The sequence below is a fragment of the Lissotriton vulgaris genome, chromosome 8, assembly GCF_964263255.1.
Source record: "Lissotriton vulgaris chromosome 8, aLisVul1.2, whole genome shotgun sequence".
NCBI classification, from domain to species: domain Eukaryota; kingdom Metazoa; phylum Chordata; class Amphibia; order Caudata; family Salamandridae; genus Lissotriton; species Lissotriton vulgaris.
Window position 1 is genome coordinate 1,131,972,339 of NC_141696.1, and position 22,005 is coordinate 1,131,994,343.

General features: G+C 50.5%; 1 protein-coding gene across 1 annotated transcript in view; it reads right to left on the reverse strand.

Annotated features, from left to right (window-relative positions):
• RB1 (RB transcriptional corepressor 1) overlaps window positions 1-22,005 on the reverse strand; it is a 1,321,361-nt gene that overhangs the window by 725,176 nt on the left and 574,180 nt on the right. The gene's annotated exons all lie outside the window — the stretch shown is intronic.

Consider the following 22,005-nt stretch of genomic DNA (forward strand, 5'->3'; position numbering starts at 1 on the left):
AAGCACTCTCTTCCATTGGGGATTCAAAGGGCAAAATCAACTCTGTATAAGGGGAAAGTATCAAGACCACCGGCCTCCTGTAAGTCCATGCATAAAACTGCCATTATAATGTAGGTGTAAATCATTCCCAACATCACCACCACATTTGTAGTTGATGACAAACATTGGTCAGAATCAGAACAAATAGATGATAGAGCCTCGGAGGACAGCTCCACGGTACTGAGAATGTATTATCTGAGCCAGGATGCACATGGACCGGGTAAGCTTGGGAGGAGTCGGAGCTCAACCTTGTGTGGCTCACTGGTTAGAGCAGGCAGACCCTGGAGCAGAGGTCAGACCCGGGACCAGGGTTCAATTCCCGACGCGGCAGGGTCTTGAGCTCAAATGTCCATGGACTCGACAATTCTCGCTTCGGTGCCTGACCTAATAATGGGTTCACACTCTGCAACTCTGGGCATTAAGCTTGCTTAATCTCCACAACGGCCCCCCCCGCGGCGGGATGCCTGGCTTTCACCTTGGGGATGCCCTGTAGGGGCTATCTCACAGGGAAAAGCCAGGACGGGTTCCCAAGGCAAGCGCGGAGATACCCCTCTGGGGGTCGATTCAGGCGCTATATAAGAAACATAATAATAATAATAATAATAATAATAACCTCGGTCTGGGTTGAGATGGACTCAGCTCTGGGTCAGACATTTGTGTTGGCAATGGATCTTGGTCTAGCACCAGGGAAGCTGTTGCTGGCCTCAATGAAAGCTGACTCAGCACAGGTATTGGAGCCACAGAGGAAGTCGGCCCTAGGGTTGGTGCAGAACCTTATGCAGGATCAAGGAGCTCAGACGGCACAGAGGACAGATACACCAGCTGTAACCAAGGCCCTTGCTGTTCCAAGGAGCCAGAGGGAATTTGAATAGTGCCAAAAGCACAAGTTACTACTTGTGTACCGATATATCTGTAAGAGACATTAGTTAGTGATAGATTCCTTACCTTAGAATATCCCCAGGCGTCAGACTGGATCCGGAAACTTTTGCATAGCAGTACCCTTGCGCGTCGGTAGGCGTTGTCTGCGGCTCCGCGTCAGTCGTCAGCGTCGTGGGCGCCGTGATGACGTCGTCGGAGTACTTAGACGCCGCCTCCGCGTGCTGACGTCAGTTCTTAGACACAGCTTTTCCGCGACAGAAACGCAGAGCTATGCTAAAAACCAACACTGGTGCCATGAAACTAGGGCCCTGAAAGGGGATGACCTTAACCCTAGATATCGGTTCGCAGAACGGGGAGGATGGGTGGGTCGGTAAGGAATCTATCACTAACTAATGTCTCTTACAGATATATCGTTACAAAAGTAGTAACTTGTTCATCTGAAAGAGACACGTTAGTGATAGATTCCTTACCTTAGAATAGATACCTCAGCAATACCAACCCCGTGGTGGTGGGTCTTGTGAGAAGTTGGCCTGATATATAATGTTCACTATTCTAGTGAGCACTTTGTATCAGTCCAAACAACCCTTATTGATGATTGGTTGTAAGTCAACCGTAGACCAGCTATCCTAGTAGCATGGACATGAGCAGTCTTTAGGCTAGACTCTAGAGGGCGTGTTAAGCCAGCTGTCATACCATCACATATACCCCTTGAACACCAAGTGAAAGGACACCACACAAGTTGTTATGAAAATAAAGGATATTTATTTAGAACACAACAACCCTGGACTCTTTATGAGGACAGGGTGCTAAGCACAATACAAAGCTCTTACGAAAATACTTTAAGTCGCACAAATTACACAAATGCCCGAGGGGCACGAAAAACCATATACTCTAAAAGTGGAATGCGAAATTACTAGCAGGTAAGTACTACTCTAATAGGCTTTAGGATCGCTAGGACTGGACTACTGAACCTTCAGATTACTAGCAGGAGGCCTAGGGGGGTCGGGTGCAGAGTGTGCACTCTCACGCGGGATGCGGGACAAAGTCTATGGGTGCTAGATTTCGTAAAGTTAGTGTTATCGGACGAATCCGACTAGGTAGAGCTGAAACGAAAAAGGATCTGGACCTTTGGATAGTTAAGCTATGCTGGAGCACCGAAATGCTCAGGTTACCTAGCCCAGGGGCTGCGGCTGCATAGGTCTGAAAAGACGTCGGGAATCCTCGTTGCAGTCTATGGAGCCTGAAAGAAGAAGTTGCTGGCAGGCGACCAGTGAAGAGATTCGGAGGGATCCAAGCCTGGATCGATGATGGAGGATACCTGTAAGCAGAGGGCACCAAGTTCTGGATCACTAGCCAGTGATTAGATGGGCACCAGGATGGCAACGGATAGAGTCACCTCGACCAGGTGAGTGGGCGACGCTGGGCTCTGCAGTCTCACGGACCAGGAGGCGTTGTCGGCGACCAGGATGGAGGTGCGAGCTGTCCCACGAAGGTATCTGCTGTCGAAGTCGCTGGACCCAGGATTGGGGCAACAACTCTTGGCAAATGCAAGCCCACGCGGAGGACTCAAGATGGCGTCTGGAGTGGACCAGGAGGGTCCGGGGCGCTCCTCTGTTGGAGGGGAGTAAGGGCCAGCCTGGAGCAACCAGACCAGCGGTGTTGTCGTTGTGGTGCATCGTCAAGAGGGCCACAAGCCAGCAGGCAAGTAGCCGGACAAACGCAGTGAGCAGCAAAGAGCAGAAGGGCCCCACGCAGATCTTGTGGATGCTGGGGGGCTGGACTTCGGTGCTGGAGCTGCTCAGGGTTAGGGCTTCTCGAACCCCAAAGCACTCACTCGAGGATCCCTCGGCGGTCGTGCTGGATAAGCGTCCCGCAGTTCTGAAGATGGCCGGTCCCTCGAGGTCTCGTCACACCCACGGATCTCAGCTGGGCTGATGATGTAGGTAGAGGTCAGAGGTGCCAGGGAAGCCGGGTCTCGCCCTGCTGGTCGGTCGGATTCCGGAGGAAGGACGTGCAGCAAACCGCAGTGTTCTTAGTTGGTGCCCGCAGATGCAGGGTGACTACTCCTTAGTCACAAGGGAGAAATCCTAGGAAGAAGTCTGGAGTTCCTTTCGTAGAAAGTAGTTTCAGGATTCAAAGATGATCTAATTTGGAAGGGGGCCCGCTCCTATCTTTATACTAAGGAAAGGGGCTGGCACGCGTCTAGGTCCTGCCCATGGGTGGGACCAGGAAGGGGGGTGGTTACACCCCTCTCCCATGCCGGACTTTCCCCAGCTCAGGGGCTGGTGTGCCCCTGGAACTGGTTCTAGCCGGCCTATGCATAGTGAGCACCGGGGTGCCACTTGCAGTCACCTTCCTCTAAAGCCCTGCCTACCCAGGATACACAAAACCCTGTCTGGGATGGTGCTAGCACCGCCCCTGACAGGAAACCCTTTGTCCAAGCCTCCCTCGCTGGAAGGACTCCCAGCAGCAGGAGGTCAGACTTGAGTCTGTGGTGGCAGCATCCATTTTGTGATGCTGAGGCTTGAGTTAACTTTAGGTTCACAGTTACATACATGTCGTGTCCCTCTAGAAGGGTGGAATGCTAACCCCGTCGCCAGAATTGGCGAGGGGTTAGTATTCCAATTCGTATGACACCTTACTCGACATGTTTTGATAAAGCGATACCAGAGTTGGCATATAGCCGCGAGGATTATAATGCACTTAAGAGTATATGGTACGCGTTATCATGGAACAGCTATTAGGACTTGGTTCCGCAAGCTGCAAACGGGCTCAGCTCATGCCAGAGCACCATCTCACATAATTCCAAGCACTCTGCCTTCAGGATTGTCAAGGCCTGCCATAGGAGTGACTGATAGGAATCTATGTGTCCATTTTAGGGTTAGATATAGGTATACTATATCTAAAGCAAAGGGTGATTACACCACCTTGCCCCAGCTGTCGTGCAGCCAGTTGTGTCAGATTTAGATGGCCAGCCAGGGGTGGCATAATACATGCTGCAGCCCCTGGTAGGCCCTGGGTACACCTATGCCCTGAGTTACAGGGTCTGATAAGGTGGCCCAGTACCAATTGGTAAATGCACTTAAGGTACACGTGTCAATTTAGTGAGAGAACAGCTAGGCTGTGGGTCTGATTGGCAGGCCCACAGCCAGGGAAGTCGTAAACCAGTGAAGCAAAAAAGCAAAAATCTGGGGTGATCATAGGATTGCAGACCCTACTCTCCTACAGGTCTGCGAATCAATAATCACACCAGAAAGTTCTGGAGGACGGAACGGCCAAAGAAGCCATCCCTCTGGACTTGACTGTCCAGGCAATAGTGTCTTGCAAACGTGTGCAGCGAGGCCCACGTAGCCGCCTGGCAAATGTCCTGCAAGCGCACACCTCGGCCCAAGGCAGTCGTAGTCGCTGTGGTTCGAGTGGAATGAGCCCTCAGCCCAACAGGGGGTTCCTTCTTTGCCAAGGAGTAACACGCCTGGATACACAAGATGATCCACCGCGAGATGGTCCGCTTGTGCACCGCTTTCCCCTTCTTAGCGCCCACGTAACCAACAAAGAGTTGGTCATCCACCCGGAACTGGCGTGTGCGGTCCAGATAGTATGAGAGCGCACGATTTGGGTCCAGACGGTGGAGCCTCTCTTCCTCTCTCGAGGGATGCGGAGGCGGAAAGAAGGTAGGCAAGGTGATAGATTGCCCAATGTGGAAGGCCGTGACTACCTTGGGTAGGAAAGAGGGCCTTGTCCACAACACAACTTTGTCCGGATGGACTGAAAGGAAAGGAGGTTTACAGGATAGAGCCTGGAGCTCACTCACTCTCCTGGCAGAGGTGATGGCTACCAGGAAGGCAGTCTTCAAAGTGAGAAGGCGAAGAGGACAGTTGTGAAGTGGCTCAAAGGGAGCGCACATCAGAAAAGTTAGAACCAAGTTCAAGTCCCACTGAGGCATCACAAAGGGAACAGGAGGGAACGTATGTGTGATGCCTTTCAGGAATCGATTAACGATAGGGGACTTGAACAAAGAAGGTTGATCAGGCATCCTCAAAAAGGCTGAAAGAGCAAAAAAGTAACCCTTAATAGTGACCAGAGCAGAGCCCTGCTGGGCAAGAGAAAGAAGAAAGAAGAACCTCGGAAAGAGGGGCATTGAGGGGATCCACAGCCTTTGCTGTGCACCATGCCACAAATCTGTTCCACCTGCAGGCGTATACCGACTTTGTGGAGGGACGCCTGGCTGCCAGAATGATGTTACAGACTTCAGGAGGCAAGTCAAATGGCCTCAACTGTCGCCGCTCAATCTCCAAGCATGGAGGTGGAGACTGGACAGGTTCGGGTGGAGGACCGTCCCCTGCTGCTGCGACAGAAGGTCCTCCTGAAGAGGCAGACTAACCGGGGGATCGACTGACATACTGAGTAGCTCGGGATACCCGTACCTTCGTGCCCAGTCCGGAGCCACAAGGATGACTTGTGCCCGGTCGCTCCTGATCTTCTTCAGCACTCTTGGCAGAAGTAGTATAGGCGGAAAGGCGTACAACAGACCGCAACTCCACTCACGACGAAAAGCGTCTCCGAGCGAGCGCCGCCATGGAAATTCCAACGCGCAGAACTGATGACATTGCGCGTTCTCTTCGGTGGCGAACAGATCTAACCAAGGCTCTCCCCACTGCAGAAAGAGACCTTGCGCCACGTCCGAGTTCAGACGCCATTCATGATCCATCATGCACCGGCGGCTGAGTTCGTCCGCCCTGGCGTTCAGAGAACCTGCCAGGTGTTGAACCGCCAGAGTCACGCCCTGATGTTCCAGCCATTGCCAGAGGCGCAGAGCCTCCTGGCAGAGGGTCCACGACCCCACCCCGCCCTGTTTGTTGCTTGCAGTACCACATGGCGGTGGTGTTGTCCGTGAACACCTGCACTACACTCCCTCGGACAGAGGGGAGGAATGCCTTCAGTGCTAGACGAATCGCCCGCAGCTCCTAAAGGTTGATATGGAGCCGGGACTCCGCCGGAGACCAAAGGACTCTGATCTCCGCCTCTCCCATGTGGCCTCCCCAGCCCTGGAGGGACGCGTCCGTCACAACTACGTGCTCCGGTTGGGGGAGGGAGAGGGATCTGCCGCTGACCCAATCGCGGTCCGTGAGCCACCACTGCAGCTGTCTCACAGTGCCCTCCGAGATCAGGACATGGTCGTGACAGGTTGCCCTGATGCTGGGCCCAATGAAACTTCAGGTCCCACTGCAGAGCCCGCATCCGCCACCGGGCGTGATGCACCAGAAGGATGCAGGAAGCCATCAGCCCCAGAAGCCGCAGCGTCAACCTGACCGAAACTCGGGATAAAGGCTGGAAGATTGGAATCAGAGCCTGTATATCCCGAACCCGCTGTTCGGGTGGGTAAACCCGAAACTGCGCAGAGTCGAGAACCGCTCCGATGAAAAGGAGCTTCTGAGAGGGACACAGGTGTGACTTCGGCACATTGATGGAGAACCCCGGCTGGTGCAAGAGGTCTGCCGTAGTCTGGAGGTGGTTGACGACTGTCTGGGGCGAGCCCGCCTTTAACAACCAGTCGTCGAGGTAGGGGAAGACTGAAACTCCTAACCTGCGCAGATGAGCTGCGACCACCGCCATCACCTTCGTGAACACCCGTGGGGCGCTGGTAAGGCCGAAGGGGAGCACGGTAAACTGAAAGTGCTCGTGGCCTACCGTGAACCGCAGGTAGCGCCGGTGGGCTGGCAGGACGGGGATGTGGAAATAAGCATCCTGCAAGTCCAACGCTACCATCCAGTCTCCTGGGTCCAGGGCAGCTAAGACCTGAGCCAGAGTCAGCATCTTGAACTTCTCCTTCTGGAGGAAGCCGTTGACGTTTCGTAGGTCCAAGATAGGGCGTAGGCCCACTTTGCCCTTCTTGGGTACCAGAAAGTAGTGGGAGTAGTAACCACGTCCTACTTCTGGCCCAGGAACGCGCTCGATGGCCCCCTTGGCCAAGAGGGCCGAAACTTCCTCCTGCAGAAGCCGCAAGTGATCCCCCGATACGCGGTGGTGTTGCGGTGGCATGGCTTGAGGGGTCGTCTCGAAGGGGAGGGAGTTGCCCCTCCGGACGATCTGCAGCACCCACCTGTCCGAAGTGGCAGTGCGCCAGTGAGAGTGGTGATGGCGAACCCTGCCCCCCACTGGCGTCACATGGGCCGAGAAGCACAGACTAGGAGGGTTTAGAGGCGGATGCTGCGGGGGAAGGTGTGGACTGGCCTCGCCGTTGTCCCCGACCGCCTCCACGGCGATTTCCACAGCCGCCACCGCGCTGGATGTTAGTCTGCAGCGTGTGGCTGGCGGCACGTGTGGGGGCGCCCCTTCCCTGGCCACGAAAGGAGTGAAAGGCACCCGTTTGCTGGCGCGGGGCCGAGAGGCCCAAGGACTTGGCCGTAGCCCTGGAGTCCTTAAAGCGCTCAAGCACGTGGTCTGCCTTGTCGCCAAAAAGGCGACGGCCATCAAACGGCATGTCCATCAGAGTGTTTTGGACATCTGCCGAGAAGTTGGCAGACCTCAACCAGGCGTGGGGTCTAACCGCCACCGTCGTTGCCATCGCTCTATCTAGTGAGTCGGTGGTATCCAGCCCACACCGGATGGAATATTTGGCTGCATCCCGACCTTCCACAAGGGCTTGGCCGAGTTTGGCCCGTACCTCCAACAGACACTCTGGCAGCACTTCCGCAACCGTCTCCCACAGAGTCGGCCCAATAGGCATGCGGTGTTGGAAGACCGCAGTCCCAGACTAAGGGAGGAGAAGATCTTTTTCCCATACTACTCGTACCTCTTGGATTCCCTGTCCGGCGGAGCCGACCGGAATGCGGTCTGGGAATTGGAGGCCTGGAGGACCAGACTCTCGGGGGTGGGGTGGGTGGATAGGAAACATGGGTTGCCCGGGGCCGGGCGTTGGCGTCTGGCCACGTTCCTATCTACGGGCGAAACCGTAGTGGGCTTGGACCAAGTGCCCAAAAGAACGTCGGTCAAGGCCTCATTAAAGGGCAGGAGAGGCTCGGCCGAGCTTGACTGCGGTTTAAGGACCTCAGTGAGGAGGTTAGTCCTCACGGCCGCGACGGGGAGCTCAAGACCCAAGGCCTTGGCAGCCCTCATCAACACCACACTATAGGTTGCCCCCTCCTCCGAAGCCACGGTAGGAGGGGAGACAAAACCAGTGTCTGGAGAGGTGTCCAGGCCACTGGCCTCCCCAAGGTCTCCTGCCCAGTCCTCTTGAGACTGACACTCCTTGGTCAGAGGGTCCTCAGACCCCTCCCAATCCTCCTCATCACCCATCTCCTGATACTCAGGGTTGTCAATCAATGGGGCCAGTTCGTAGAAGTGAAAATCTCCAAACGGCGTCGAAAGCGGCGCCCAGCGGCGCCATTCCGACGCCGGAACCAGAGCAAAGGAGGTATCGGGGCGGCAGCGCCCGAGGACGGCGCCGGAGGTGACACCTGACGGACCGACGCCAGGGGGGGCGTAAGGTCCACCGGTGACGATCCAGAACCTGAAGAAGGTCCAGTGGGGTCCCACGGTACCGGGCCCGAAGGTGCCGGCGGCGTCTGGACCGCTTGACCCTGCGGCGCCGGGCCCGAAGGCGCCGGCGGTGTCGGGACAGTGGGGCCCTGCGGCGCCGGGCCCGAAGGAGTCGGCGGTGTCGGGGCCGAAGCACCCGACGGCGTCTGGGCCGAAGCCCCCGACCCGCTAGGGGCCCCAGACAGGTCCGCTGGGCCCGAAGGCGCCGCGGAGCCCGTCGGAGGAGAAAGGGACCTCATGGCCACGAGGAAGAGCTCGATCTCCTCCGGCGTCGCGTCTCGCCCAGGGACCGGAGGGTGTGGGGCGGGACACGACGCCCGCGACTCCGAAGGAGCCGTGTGGGCGGTGTGACCCGAACACCCGGCCGCATCGCGTGAACGTCGGGGGGAGTCAGAAGAGCGATGACGCCTCTTTGACTTCTTGTGCTTCTTACCAGACGACGACTTCGACCCGGAGGAGTGGTGCCGTCTCCCGGAGCTCTGGTGGCTCCGTCCCCGCGACCTGTCCCGCGACCTCCCGTGGGACCGGGACCTCTCGCGGTGCGGGGCCGACTGCCGGAGTTCGAGTCGCCTGCGGGACCGCTCCCGCCTGGCTTTCGAAGAGAGGGTCCGGCAGTCGGAGCAGGCCTTGTCGTCGTGGTCGACGCCTAGACAAGTTAGACACAGGTGGTGAGGATCCGTGACCGACATCGTGCGGTCGCAATCCTCACAGTGCTGAAACCAGGCATCCCTACGGCACCGATCGGAGTCGCAAGACTTCGAGAAATGATCAAAATGATCCCAAAAAGTTAGTCAAAAATTGACTAGGGTTACTGCTTTTTCCAGATCTGCGCTTGCTGGCGCAGAAAAAAGAAGAACTGACGTCAGCACGCGGAGGCGGCGTCTAAGTACTCCGACGACGTCATCACGGCGTCCACGACGGACGCGGAGCCGCAGACGACGCCTACCGACGCGCAAGGGTACTGCTACGCAAAGGTTTCCGGATCCAGTCGGACGCCTGGGGATATTCTAAGGTAAGGAATCTATCACTAACGTGTCTCTTTCAGATATAAACAGCATGGCCCCCTTAAAGGTATCTTCCTGCTGTTGCATTACTAATGGCCGGCACAATTAGGGCGCATTGGGACCAGTCACAGAATTCGCCCCTCAATCGGGGATCAGGAGTGAGATCAATTGACACTTTGATGCCCTAACAAATTCTCTACAGGCTGAGAGTGGCAGGATGGGGTCAAGTCATGCTTGAACTTCTTCTGCTTCTTCTTCAACTTGGACTTTGGCTTATCAGACGACACCATCTGTGAAGACATCTTGTTGCAAGAGTGGCCCTGGGTGTGCATTATGGTCTGCACTTTTGACATGGAGAGGATAACAGGACTTAAACGAGGTGTGTGATTTATTTTGATGTTTGGCAACATATAACTTAGCTTTCATGGCCCAGATCACCTTGAGGTGCATAACAGACATCGAGTCATGCCTTGAGCCCAAACAACTAAGGCACAACTCATGAGGGACTGTTACCGAAATCTGTTACCGATAGTCCAGGGGTGGTTTCAACCCTGTAGTCTTCTGTGGGGACATTGTTCACTTTTCATAGTGGTATTCGATTCCATTTAAAAAAGGAGCGGCACTCTGGATCTGCGGTCAAAGGGAGACAGCCTTTACAACGAAACGCCATTACATCGCATGTCGTTGCAACGCAAAAGGCGTGCAGCAGTTTGTAGAAGGTGTTGGATTTAACTCCAACACCTTCCTTACTGTTGCACACACTAGAGTTGGAATAGAAAATTAATCTATTCCAACTTCCAGCGCCCCCTCCCCCCACAACAGAAAGTCTGAGTACAAGTCTGAGTTGCAACGGCATGCTATGTAATGGCATGCGTTAGAACGTCACCTATTCTCGGTCATAGGCTCAGAAAGACAGAACTGGCTTTGATGCGCAGGGGTGGAGCTTATATGTGGTTTGGATCTTTCATTTCTGGAGCAGAACATGGCACTGCTTCACCCAGTGGCGGGTGGGAGCACTGCTATGAAAACGTTGGCACCTATTTCTAGAGGTGAGGAACTTGCAGTTAGAAGTATCCATTCGAAATAGCATATCTTGGGAAACTGTAGATCCGCAGGCCCTTTGCTCACCAATGTAAGATTGTCCTTATTTTGACGCCATTCAATAGATAATCATCCAGTACATAATATGGTCCAGGGGTCCTATCAAACTCTAGCTTGAGCTCTTAGGAAGCTCTTAGGAAAATGGATACCAAAATGGCAACACCCACCTTGCACTTTCTTCAGCACTGAATGCAAATTATCCCCATTCTACTATTCTAAAAACTGTTGACACTAGGTCGGCCCAACTTTTGGTGTGCTCCTAATCTCTTGCCACCTTTATTTCTGAAATTCTACTAGTATTATATTAGAGCAGAGTGTCACAGAACTCTCAAACGTGAAGAGTGTAGTGGTAAGTCTCAAGACTTCACACATAGCATAGAATATTTTAGTATTTTTCTCATGCACCTTTGTTCCAATACTTGACATACTATATCTGTTTCTGTACTGAACCTACCTTGCTCACATTGAGAGCAAGACCTTAAAAGTGTAAATACAGAATGTAACGACTAACTTTTGAAAATTAAGACCTGCAGCACTGGGATACATTAACCATTGTGGCTTGCAGCAGAAACCTGAAATGGAAGAACATATTTCTCTCATGAATGAATCATTATCTCAGGGCTATGTTTCTAAGACTATAAAAAAGCCATCATAGTTCACCTTTTGAAACAAGCATTTGCAATGCAATAGGTCTCGCATTATTAAAGTTAGAGCTATTGGCATTGTAAATGGCAATGCCTTTTATTTATGTTTTTGCTTTTAAACATAAATAAAAGGCATTGTCATTTACAATGCTAATCGCTTAAACTCTCGCAAAAGTGAGACCTATTGCATTGCAAATACGGGACGGGCAGCTATAAGTCTCCAGCTGGACGCATCCTTCGGATGCAGTACCAGTGAGACCTAAAAGGAGTGAGGGATAGAACAGGTAAGTATGAGATGCTGGTGCATGGGTGGATGGTGTGTGAGCTCTTTGGGAGAAATGATTTGATGGCTTGCCTGTATGGCAGAGACTGTTAATATCATGCACTATAAGCATTTAGCTGTGCCAAAGAACGGATGCGATAAAGAATGAGGCGAGCCAATCACACCTACAGATACTTCCTATCTTAGGTGGTCCGGACTGGTTTGTGAAATGTATTTTTTTTACCCCATTGATTATGGTGCATATGGAGTTGCCCAGATGGGAAGGCGCTACCTTTGAATGTAAAGTATTGCATCAGCTGCAGTATATGTTCTGTTTCCACATAAGTGTGGTGAATTATAAACCTATACTAATTAGTAATATACAACAAGATATAGTGTCTACTTTAGGAGTCCATCCAAACTTGGCAGGAATCAAACCAAAGTAATATGATTTGAACAAACCGTTATAGAATATCTTCTAGGGGTTAGTCCAGGAATTGTAGAGAAACAACCAAGAAAAGATCAAACTCCAAATACATGAGCCTGTGGGCCACAAGATGTAGCTGGACGACAACACACCCACAAAAAAAAAAAAAAAAAAAATCAGACTGTATATGCACACAGGTTTGTGGGGTCCACCCAGATGCTGCACTTGTGCAATCCACTGAAATCATACTGCTATATGTAGTAATCAGACGCTACGTGTAAAGTGGGCCAGTTGAGAATGTGTTACAGTGCCTGTCTCTGGCTGTGGTACAGTCCCTGTCTCTGGCTGTGGTACAGTGCCTGTCTCTAGCTGGGGTACAGTGCCTGTCTCTAGCTGGGGTACAGTGCCTGTCTCTAGCTGGTGTACAGTGCCTGTCTCTAACCAGGGTACAGTGTCTCTATCTAGGGTACAGTGCCGGTCTCTAGCTGGAGTAAAGTGCCTGTCTCTGTGTGTGGTACAGTGCCTGTATTTAGCTGACGTACAGTGTCTGCTTGTAGCTGGATACAGTGTCTGTCTCTATCTAGGGTACAGTGCCTTTCTCTAGCTGTGGTTAAGTGCCAGTCTCTAGCTGTGGTAAAGTGCATGTGTCTGGCTGTGGTGCAGTGCCTGTCTCTGGTGCAGTGCCTGTCTCTGGCTGTGGTACAGTGCCTGTCTCTGGCTGTGGTACAGTGCCTGTCTCTGGCTGTAGTGCAGTGCCTGTCTCTGGCTGTGGTACAGTGCCAGTCTCTGGCTGGGGTACAGTGCCAGTCTCTGGCTGGGGTACAGTGCCTGGCTGTGGTACAGTGCCTGTCTCTGGCTCTGGTGCAGTGCCTGTCTCTATCCAGGGTACAGTGCCTGTCTCTGGCTGTGCTACAGAGCCTGTGGTCCTGCCCCCACCCCCAGAGGACTGGAGGCCGCGCTCCCACTCGTGCTTTCGGCCGCGCTCAGACAGGACATCATATAACTGGCGCTCCGAGGCTCCAGGATGTGTGAACCAGGATAGGAAAGGCTGAGAGAGGGGGGGATGGCGGGGGGGGGGAGGGGCACTGCAGGGAGCGGAGGGAAGGAAGGAAAGAGCCAGGGAGGGAAGAAGCAAGAGGCGGAGATTGGGAGAGACACCCAAGGAAGGTACCACGAAGGAGGGAAGAAAGTGGAGGGAGGAAGAAAGCGGATGAAGAGGAAGAGGGAAGGGGGGAGAGAAAGTACGAATCCTTGGAGAGAAAAATAAGGAATAACACACATATATTAGAAGGGAAGGAGACACCATGCCACCACTGGGTCTGGAGTGAGTAAGGGGCAGCACAGGGACTAAGAAGCAGCACGTACAGTCAGGAGGGCAGCACCGAGGGCCAGGTGAGCAGCACAGGGGGTCGGGAGAGCAGCACAGAGGGCCGGGAGAGCAGCACAGAGGGCCATGGGAGCAGTACAGAGGGTTAGGAGAGCAGCACAGAGGGCCAGTGGAACAGCACAGGAGGTTGGGAGAGCAGCATAGAGGGTCAGGAGAGCAGCATAGAGGGTCAGGAGAGCAGCACAGGGGGTCGGGATAGCAGCACAGAGGGCCATGGGAGCAGCACAGGGGGTTGGGAGAGCAGCATAGAGGGTCAGGAGAGCAGCACAGAGGGTCAGGAGAGCAGCACAGGGGGTGGGGATAGCAGCACATAGGGCAAGGGAGCAGCACAGAAGGCCAGGTGAGAGAAGCATAGAGGGTTGGGTGAACAGCTCGGGGGTCCGGAGAGCAGCACAGAGACTCAGGTGAGCAATACAGAGGGTTAGGAGAGCAGCACAGAGGGCCAGGGCAGCAGCACAGGGGGTCGGGAGAGCAGCACGGAGGGCCAGGGGAGCAGCACAGGGGGCCAGGTGAGAGAAGCATTGTGGGTCTCGGGTGAGCAGCACGTGGGGGGGGGGGGGGAGGGTCGGGAGAGCAGCACAGAGGGCCAGGGGAGCAGCACAGGGGGTCAGGAGAGCAGCATAGAGGCCAATATACATTGAAAGATTTATTAAGCAATTACAGTTGAAAATAATGCCCACAGTGAGAATTCAAATGAACCCTAAGATTTTTGATGTCCCAGAATTAGTTGGGCTGTTTGAAGAACAACAACAAATAAGTATTAATGTTCAACATTTGTGTTGGGTATCCCATGAACGTTATTATCTCTGGAGCTTAATATACCTTATAAATGCCTATCCTAAATTAGGAAGATCGACAGAATTTGAGATTGAGGGAAAGCAAGCATGATCCGAAGGCCTCTTTCAAACATTTATTCAGGAACTTGCATAAAGCAGAATGCTATTTCTTGACATTGCGAGTCAAACCAGAGAAGAACCTGTAAAACCTATCTGTACTGAAGGTGTCAAATTCACCTGAATTATTTGGAGGAGTGATGTTGGCCACACTAAGTCAGCCCTACCAAGTACCATGCATCAGGAGTCAAACTAACGCATTTTCGTGCCTGTATCCACATCACCACATTAAAATGCTTAGTCACGCATATTAAGTTAGCTCCCAGAAGGCCAACTAGACACTACGGGCAGCTGACTTTTTGGGGGTATCATTTGCAAAGCAGCAGTCCGCGATCTTGCTGTGCGCTGCTACTCAAGGCAATTATGAGCAGTGGCCCAGGTCGAGGAGTGGTGTGACTCGTTAGGTGTCAAGCTGGGTACCCTGATAAATTTGTTTACTTGTGCTTTCCTTTAAACCATTTAGGCTGTGGCCTCTAGGTAGCACTCGCAGCATTGTGGATCCAGCTTAACACATTTTAAAAAACAAACAGGCTCCGGACCAAGCCTCTGCAGGTAAAACGTATTTCGTCAGACCGGTTTCAAACCAGTTGTTTGTACAACAGCACAAGAAAAAGGAGCGCTAATTTCCACCTACCTGATAGGAGCGGAATTGGAACTCGTCCTGCGGCTTCTGTATGAGAGCAGTAGTAGTCTGGTAGTCTTCAACAAGCTCAGTCAAGCAAGGTTCCTAAGTAATCTGCCAGAGTGTGTTCAGTATATAATTCAAAGATTTTGGCCTTGTAAATGTAATTTCTTTTTTATAAAAAGGTAAAACATATTGAAATAACATTGCACTCTCTTCAGCAATCTGAAAGTGCGTTATTGTGACTTGCCGCATTTTAATGGGGTTTTGCTTTTGGACATGACGATGCTAAACAAGATGTGCGCGCGCACTCTTGAAAACGAAACTTAGCGTGGGGACGGGACTTCTGTGTTGTGCGCGAATCAGCGCCTACGGAGTTCCTGGCCCGAGTAGCAGTGGTGACGCGGGGCTCCCATGCCCGAGGGAGAGCCCCGCGTAGGCTACAGAACACCGGATTGGCGGTAAGTGGGATTGGATTGGGGGGGGCGGGGCGCATGTGGGTATGTGTGTGCGCGCGCGTGTGTGTGCGTGCGTGCGGGTAGGTGCGCTGGTGGGGGGTCTCTGTGTGTGCGTGTAGGTGCGCTAGTGTGTGTGTAGGTGCGGCGGCGACAGGGGGGGTGTGTGCCTGTGTATGCGTGTGGCTGTGTATGCGTGTGGCTGTGTATGTGCGCATGCGTGAGTGCTGTGTATGCGTGTGGCTGTGTATGTGCGCATGCATGAGTGTGGGTGCGCGTGCACGCAGTGAAATCCAGCAAAAGAGAAGCGCGTGGCAGTTTCTTGTCCTTCATTCCCCCGAGTCAGCCAGCTATAAGTCTCCAGCCTGGACGCATCCTTCGGATGCTAATTCCAGGCGAGACCTAAAAACCAGGGGCAGATCCTTTGAACCTGATGAACTACCGCCCCATTTCCCTTCTATCTTTCTTTGCCAAGGTATTGGAATCCTTTGTGGTAAATTGCTTCTGCTCATTCATTGAACAGTCTCACTACCTGGACAAGCAGGCTTCCGACTAGCACACTCAACTGAGACAGTAAAATTGCCTGTATTGGATGAGCTACAGAGGGACGCAGACAGGTGCACCCCTCAGGCCTTGGTGTTATTGGACATGTCAGCGGCCTTTGACACAGTCGACCATAGTATCCTGGTGGACCGTGTCAGGGAAGCAGGTATCCAGGGGCAGGCTCTCAGCTGGATTATGTCCTTTTTGGAGGACCGTTTCCAGTCTGTTCGCCTCTCCCACTTTACTGCACCTAATATGAAGATCACGTGAGGTGTACCCCAGGGCTCTTCACTATCCCTGCACCTGTTTAACTTGTACCTACGCTCTCTTATACTGTCCCTAAGAGAAAGAAATATGAGTACATTTAACTATGCAAATGACCTGCAATTAATATTTTCCATTGACAATACTGTTGACTGCATATCCGAATTTCAAGCCACCATGCTGCATATCCCTAACTGGATGAACAGCAATCATTCAAAATTGAATCCAGATAAAACTGAGCTGATCTTTATAGGTGGCATCTGCAACCCTGGAGCCCGTATTTCTGACCAGCTGAGCTGGGCTCCAGTCCTTTCTCCATCTTCCTCTGCTAAGAGCATAGGAGTCACAATCAGTTGTGACTTATCCATGAAGTCTCGGGTTGGAACCGTAGTTTCTACCTGTTTTTTTCAGCTACGAAAAATAAGAAAATTAAGCAGATTTCTCACTAGGGAAGCCCTGGTGCAGGTAGTATAAGCCCTGGTCATGTCCCACATTGATTATGCTAACTCCCTATACTTTGGCCTGCCTTCATACCTGATTAAGAGACTGCATCTTGTGCAGAATCAGGCCGCAAGACTTATTTTTCGGCAGCTCAGATGACAACATGCTTCCCCTCTCATGAAGAAGTTACATTGGCTCCCTGTACTCCAACAATGTAACTTCAAAATCGGCTGTCTTATCTTCAAATCGTTACATGGCGCATGCCCAGAATTCATCTCCAATATAATTCTGAGATATACACCTACCCGCAATCTGCAATCAGCTCACAAGAACCTGCTGATCACCGCGTACTACAAATCAAAACAGTTAGGTGCTAGCAGATTCGCTGTACTGGCTCCCCGCTTTTGGAATGCCCTGCCCCCTGACATCAGATCCTCCACAGATCTCCCGAGATTCAGGAAACTCCTTAAAACATGGCTGTTTACCCAGGCATATGATTAACCTCAAGCATGGCTGTTTACCCAGACATCTGATTAACAGACCAGGACTCCGATCACTCCTATAATAAGCACTAAGAAACCACTCTGTGTACTTGCGCATTATAAATAATTTTAACATAACATACCATATACAAGACTTGACAGAAAGGCACAACGATTACTAATAAATATAGTTCACAAGGCTGTATTCTTCAGATTTCGTACCTGATCATCTAAATTGCAGAAAATGCACTTTGCAAAGAGAGCCAAAGCACAAGAAGAGATATTCATGCAAAGGGGTTAGCAAATTGTTTCTCTTCTGTCCTGTGTAAAAAATGCTTCAGTAACCTCTCCAGTGTGTACTAACATTTCATTATGAAGGAAGAGACAATACGTAAGGTTTGTTGTCTTTGGTTTTTTGGACTATCCAGCAGTCTATGAAACACACTTGTGGCTCCACAGATGAGCTGGCTTTGCTCTTGATTCAATGTCAAACTGAAGCTTGGTCCCAGGAGGATGCTTCTGACTCTCCTCTGGAGGCCAAACAGCCCCAAACTGCTTTTCCACAAGGGTAGTGGTGGTACCCTATGAGCTGTCTTGTGCTGGCCCTTTCTCACTTCACAGAGATGCGGGAACTGTGCAGACACTGTCAGACCTGGGACATTTGCCTCTCCACATGGTTTATTTGGCTTCTTGCATTGCACCTGTGCTGTAAGAGAATGAATTACACCTACACTGTGCGGGCTGCTGCTTCAGAGGTGAGCAAAAAAATAAATTGACATACACTGCTGTACAGCAAAATATCGAATAACACCTAATAGGGAATGGTAGAATCTTTCCAATTTAGTTATGGCTACCCTCCCTGATCACAATCAATTCTTTACACATCAAAGGGGCAGCAAATCATTTCCTGGTCAGCTGAGTAAGAGCCATAATGGGAAGAATATAAAACAGCGAGTAATTAGCTTTAGTATGCCATAATGTGCCATAATAACAGTTTTTGTCTTGCGCCTTACTCCTTGCAACCCAGTGCCTTTTGTTTCCTTCTCTTGGTCCATTCTAGGTCAAAAATATTTGCTAAAGACATCTTGGAGACATTCAGAAAGCTTTACTAGGAATGCATTCGGCCTATTGCTCACCATAGGCCTTCTGGTTTGTAACTCACATTTGTTTGCTTTCTATTTGCTGGCCTTACTTTTAGTTCAGGGCTGTCCAACTTGGGGTTGTCCCTTCTCCCACACCCTATTTACTGTATCCTCCCACTAGTGCTCACGTTTTGTAAAAAAACTTTAAATCTTGTTCTCATCTTGTCACATTTGCTGTGCATACCATCATTCATTCATAAACTTTATTCGGGTAACTTAGTACCCATAAGAGCACAATATCATGATTAAGATAACAATCAAAGAGTTCTGAGAACACATGGCAATATAAGAATCCACAATGATATGACCACAATAAATTAGTTACAAAATAGGAATAACTTCATTGGTATTAAATAGATTAAAAAAAAAAATTACTAATATAAAAACATTATAATCAACCTCCAGTTATACAATGGTAAAATCACACAGATCAGACATCGATTTGCGTGCTCTAGTGGAAATTCTAAGGAATGTACTTGTGCGAAAGATCAGCTCTTCATCAACCAAGGATACTATGCACGAGTACGCCTTATCCAGACTAATAGGTCCTCTCTTTTTAAAAAATGGGATTAAAAGCCACTTTGAGTATTTTGTATAATATTTACAAAAAAATTAAAAATGTAATATTGTTTGACCGCTCTTTCCATCGCAGGGACATGGTGTATGATTGAGGTTGGAGTGGTAACCAAGAGGAAAACACAGTGCAAATCTGACAGTTCCTGCTCCTAAACGGAATAATAGGCTCCTTTCCCAATGACTCATAGATAAAGTGAGATATATATAGGTACGGGGTGGTAGTACTGTTCGATGGTCATATAACTAAAAACAGTAGATTTCTTAGATTCCAAATCTATCCTTTCTGTGTTATATATAGAGTAAAAAGAATCTCTTAAATCATTTTTGGGACACAGTTTGGATCCAAGAAAATACATTCCTTGTTAACGCTACGTAAACTTTGTTGCACACCACGCAACCAAGGGATATCCATCCCTTTCTCACACATGAGACAATCATTAATAATCTCTCTAGTAAGGGAGGCAACCTGATTCTTCCATATTGATAGCCAAAAAAGAGCAGGTCGAGCATGTATGAAGTCAGATATAAAGTTAAGATCAAGTTCCCTATGGTAAAAGTATTGTGGGGTACAGATTGGAATGCCCAGCAGTTTCCTACAAAACGAATAGTTTCTTACCTGTCGGTGTAGTTTTGCAGCTTGAAGATCTTTCTGGATTCACTATGCTGTGCATTATTATTCCGCGGTCTAGTGGTTGGGTCCGGAATCGTAGTCTTTTCTTCTTTTTTTTGTAGCCCAGGTGGGCATCGACGTCCCACCTTTTGGTGTCCTTCCTGTTACGTCAGCACGCTTCCTTCGGAAGCTCCCACCCATGGGCGCCATCTTCGGATTCTTTTTTTCTCGTTTGTGTTCTGTTTCCGAATCCAAGGCAATGTTCAAGTAAGTTATTTACCCGCTTTGACTTTTAAGTAGTCTGTTTCAGCATTGTCCTTGTTTTTACCACCTGTTTCTCCAGCCTCATCTTTCTGGCGGAGGTGGGTGGGTTCGCTAGTGAATCCAGAAAGATCTTCAAGCTGCAAAACTACACCGACAGGTAAGAAACTATTCGTTTTACAGCGTGAATCTTTCTGGATTCACTATGCTGTGCATAGACTTTGTAGCGGTTTGTTACTTTTGTGGCGGCTGGGTGGAAGATGAGCGTTGGCTGTTGAATATATGTTGAAGCACTTTCTGTCCAACTTGTGCTTCCTTGTTCATTTGTATATCCACACAGTAGTGCTTTGCGAAGGTGTGCACTGAACCTCATGTTGCCGCCAGGCATATGTCTTGAATGGGTGTGTTAGCCAGGAAGGCTATAGTAGCTCCCTTTTTCCTGGTGGAGTGGGCTCGTGGCCCCTCTGCTAGTTCCTGCCCTGCCTGCTTGTGGCACAATTGTATAGTTTGCGCGATCCATCGAGCAATGGTTCCCTTAGTTACTGGTTTTCCCATGAAACTGTTTGCGAAGGACACAAAGAACTGTTTTGTTTTCCTGTGTTCCTTAGTTCTTTCTATGTAGTGTATGACTGCCCTTCTGGCGTCCAGAGTGTGCGTTCTCATCACCACCCTATCATTTGTGTATTTGGATGTAGGGTTCTTGTAGTGTTAGCGCTTGTAGTTCGTTCACCCTGCGCTGCGAGGTGATTGCCACTAAAGATGCTGTTTTCATAGTTAGCATCTGTAGGGAGGCCTTATGAATTAGTTCAAAAGGCGCTTTCATGAGTTCCGTTAGGACTAACTTAAGGTTCCATGCTGGTGGTGGCAACCTCTTTGGCGGTGCAATCCTCTTTGCCCCTTCCAGGAATCTCTTTACTATCAGTGATGTAAAGAAGCTCTTGCCTGTTTGGATCAACACTCTTTTGTTGTACAGCTTTGTCTGGTAGGTCTTCAGTTCCAGGTAGTTGATGTGTTTGACCGCGTCCGCTGGTGTCCACAGACCCCTCACTCTGAGTTTTTTCATGTGTGCATCCCTTAGGGGATGAGTCTGTGGTGATGGTCACCGTTGGGGTCGGTGGTGTTAGATGCCTCCCTTCTGTTATGTTCCCCTTGTTCCACCATGATATCTCTTCTTGCACTGAGTGCGTTACAACCACTAGATCTTCCCAACGACCTGTAGCTTGTGACCATTGGTCTGTAGCTATTCCTGGAATGGTCTCATGTGGAGCCGTACGTTTGGCACTAGATGTATGCATGAGGCCATCATACCCATTATTTTGCTCGCCGTCCTCACTGTCAGAGCTCGCCCCTTCTGGTAGAGGCGAGTCTCCTTCAGCAGTGCCAGTGTTCTCTTTTCGCTGGGGAACACCTTGCTCTGTAAGGTGTTGTTCTGGTTTCATTGAGGATTTCCCTCAGTGGATGGAGAATCCAAGGGCCATTAGTGTGCATGTCACTCGCTGTGCGTGCTGTTTGCATGTTTTGTATGAGCTTGCTTTTATTAGCCAATCGTCCAGGTAAGGGTAAACGTGGATCCCTTCCCTCCTTAGGCGCGCTGCGACTGCTGCGAGGCACTTTGTGAAGACCCTTGGGGCGGATTTTAGTCCGAAGGCTAGGGTTGTGAACTGGTAGTGATCTTTGTTGATGGTAAATCTCAGCAGATGTTTGTGCCCCCTGTTCATTGGGATGTGCAGGTAGGCATCCTTGAGGTCTATGGTGACCATGAAGTCTCCGATTTGTATCTGAGTAAGTACCTCTTGTAGGGACGTCATCTTGAATTTTTGCGTTTTTATGTATTTGTTTAGGAACCTTAGGTCCAGGATGGGTCTCATTGTTTCGTCCACCTTTGGTACCAGAAAGTAAGTTGAGTACACTCCCCTGTTCCTTTCTCTGTAAGGTACTGGTTCGATAGCCTCCTTTTGCAGGAGTTCCTTTGCTTCCTTTTGAAGTAGTTCTAGCTCCTTCTTTGGTAGCACCCTTCTTTTTTGTCTTTTGTTTGGCGGTGTTCTTTCCAACTCTATGCAGTACCCGCACTGTATGATGTTGAGTATCCATTTGTCTGTGGTTATTTTCTTCCACTCCTGGAAGAAAAGGTTTATTCTTCCTCCCACCGGTGTTACATGCTCGCAGATGTTTAGTCCGTGCAACTCCTTATTGTTGTAGCTGTGCTCCACCCTGGGAATTTTTGCATGGGTGTGCACCTGTTGCGTGACAGAGTCACTTAGAGGTGGGTTGTTGTCCCCCTCTTCTATTCTGTCCACGTCCATTCGCCCTCCTTTTTTTTTTCTGGATTGGAGCAAGGGTGGGGTGAGTGGGTGGGGGGTTGAGGGGACTGGAAGAGTACCGGTTACAACAAACTGCTGCAAGCCGCTCCACCTAAAAAAACAGTGCTACTCTT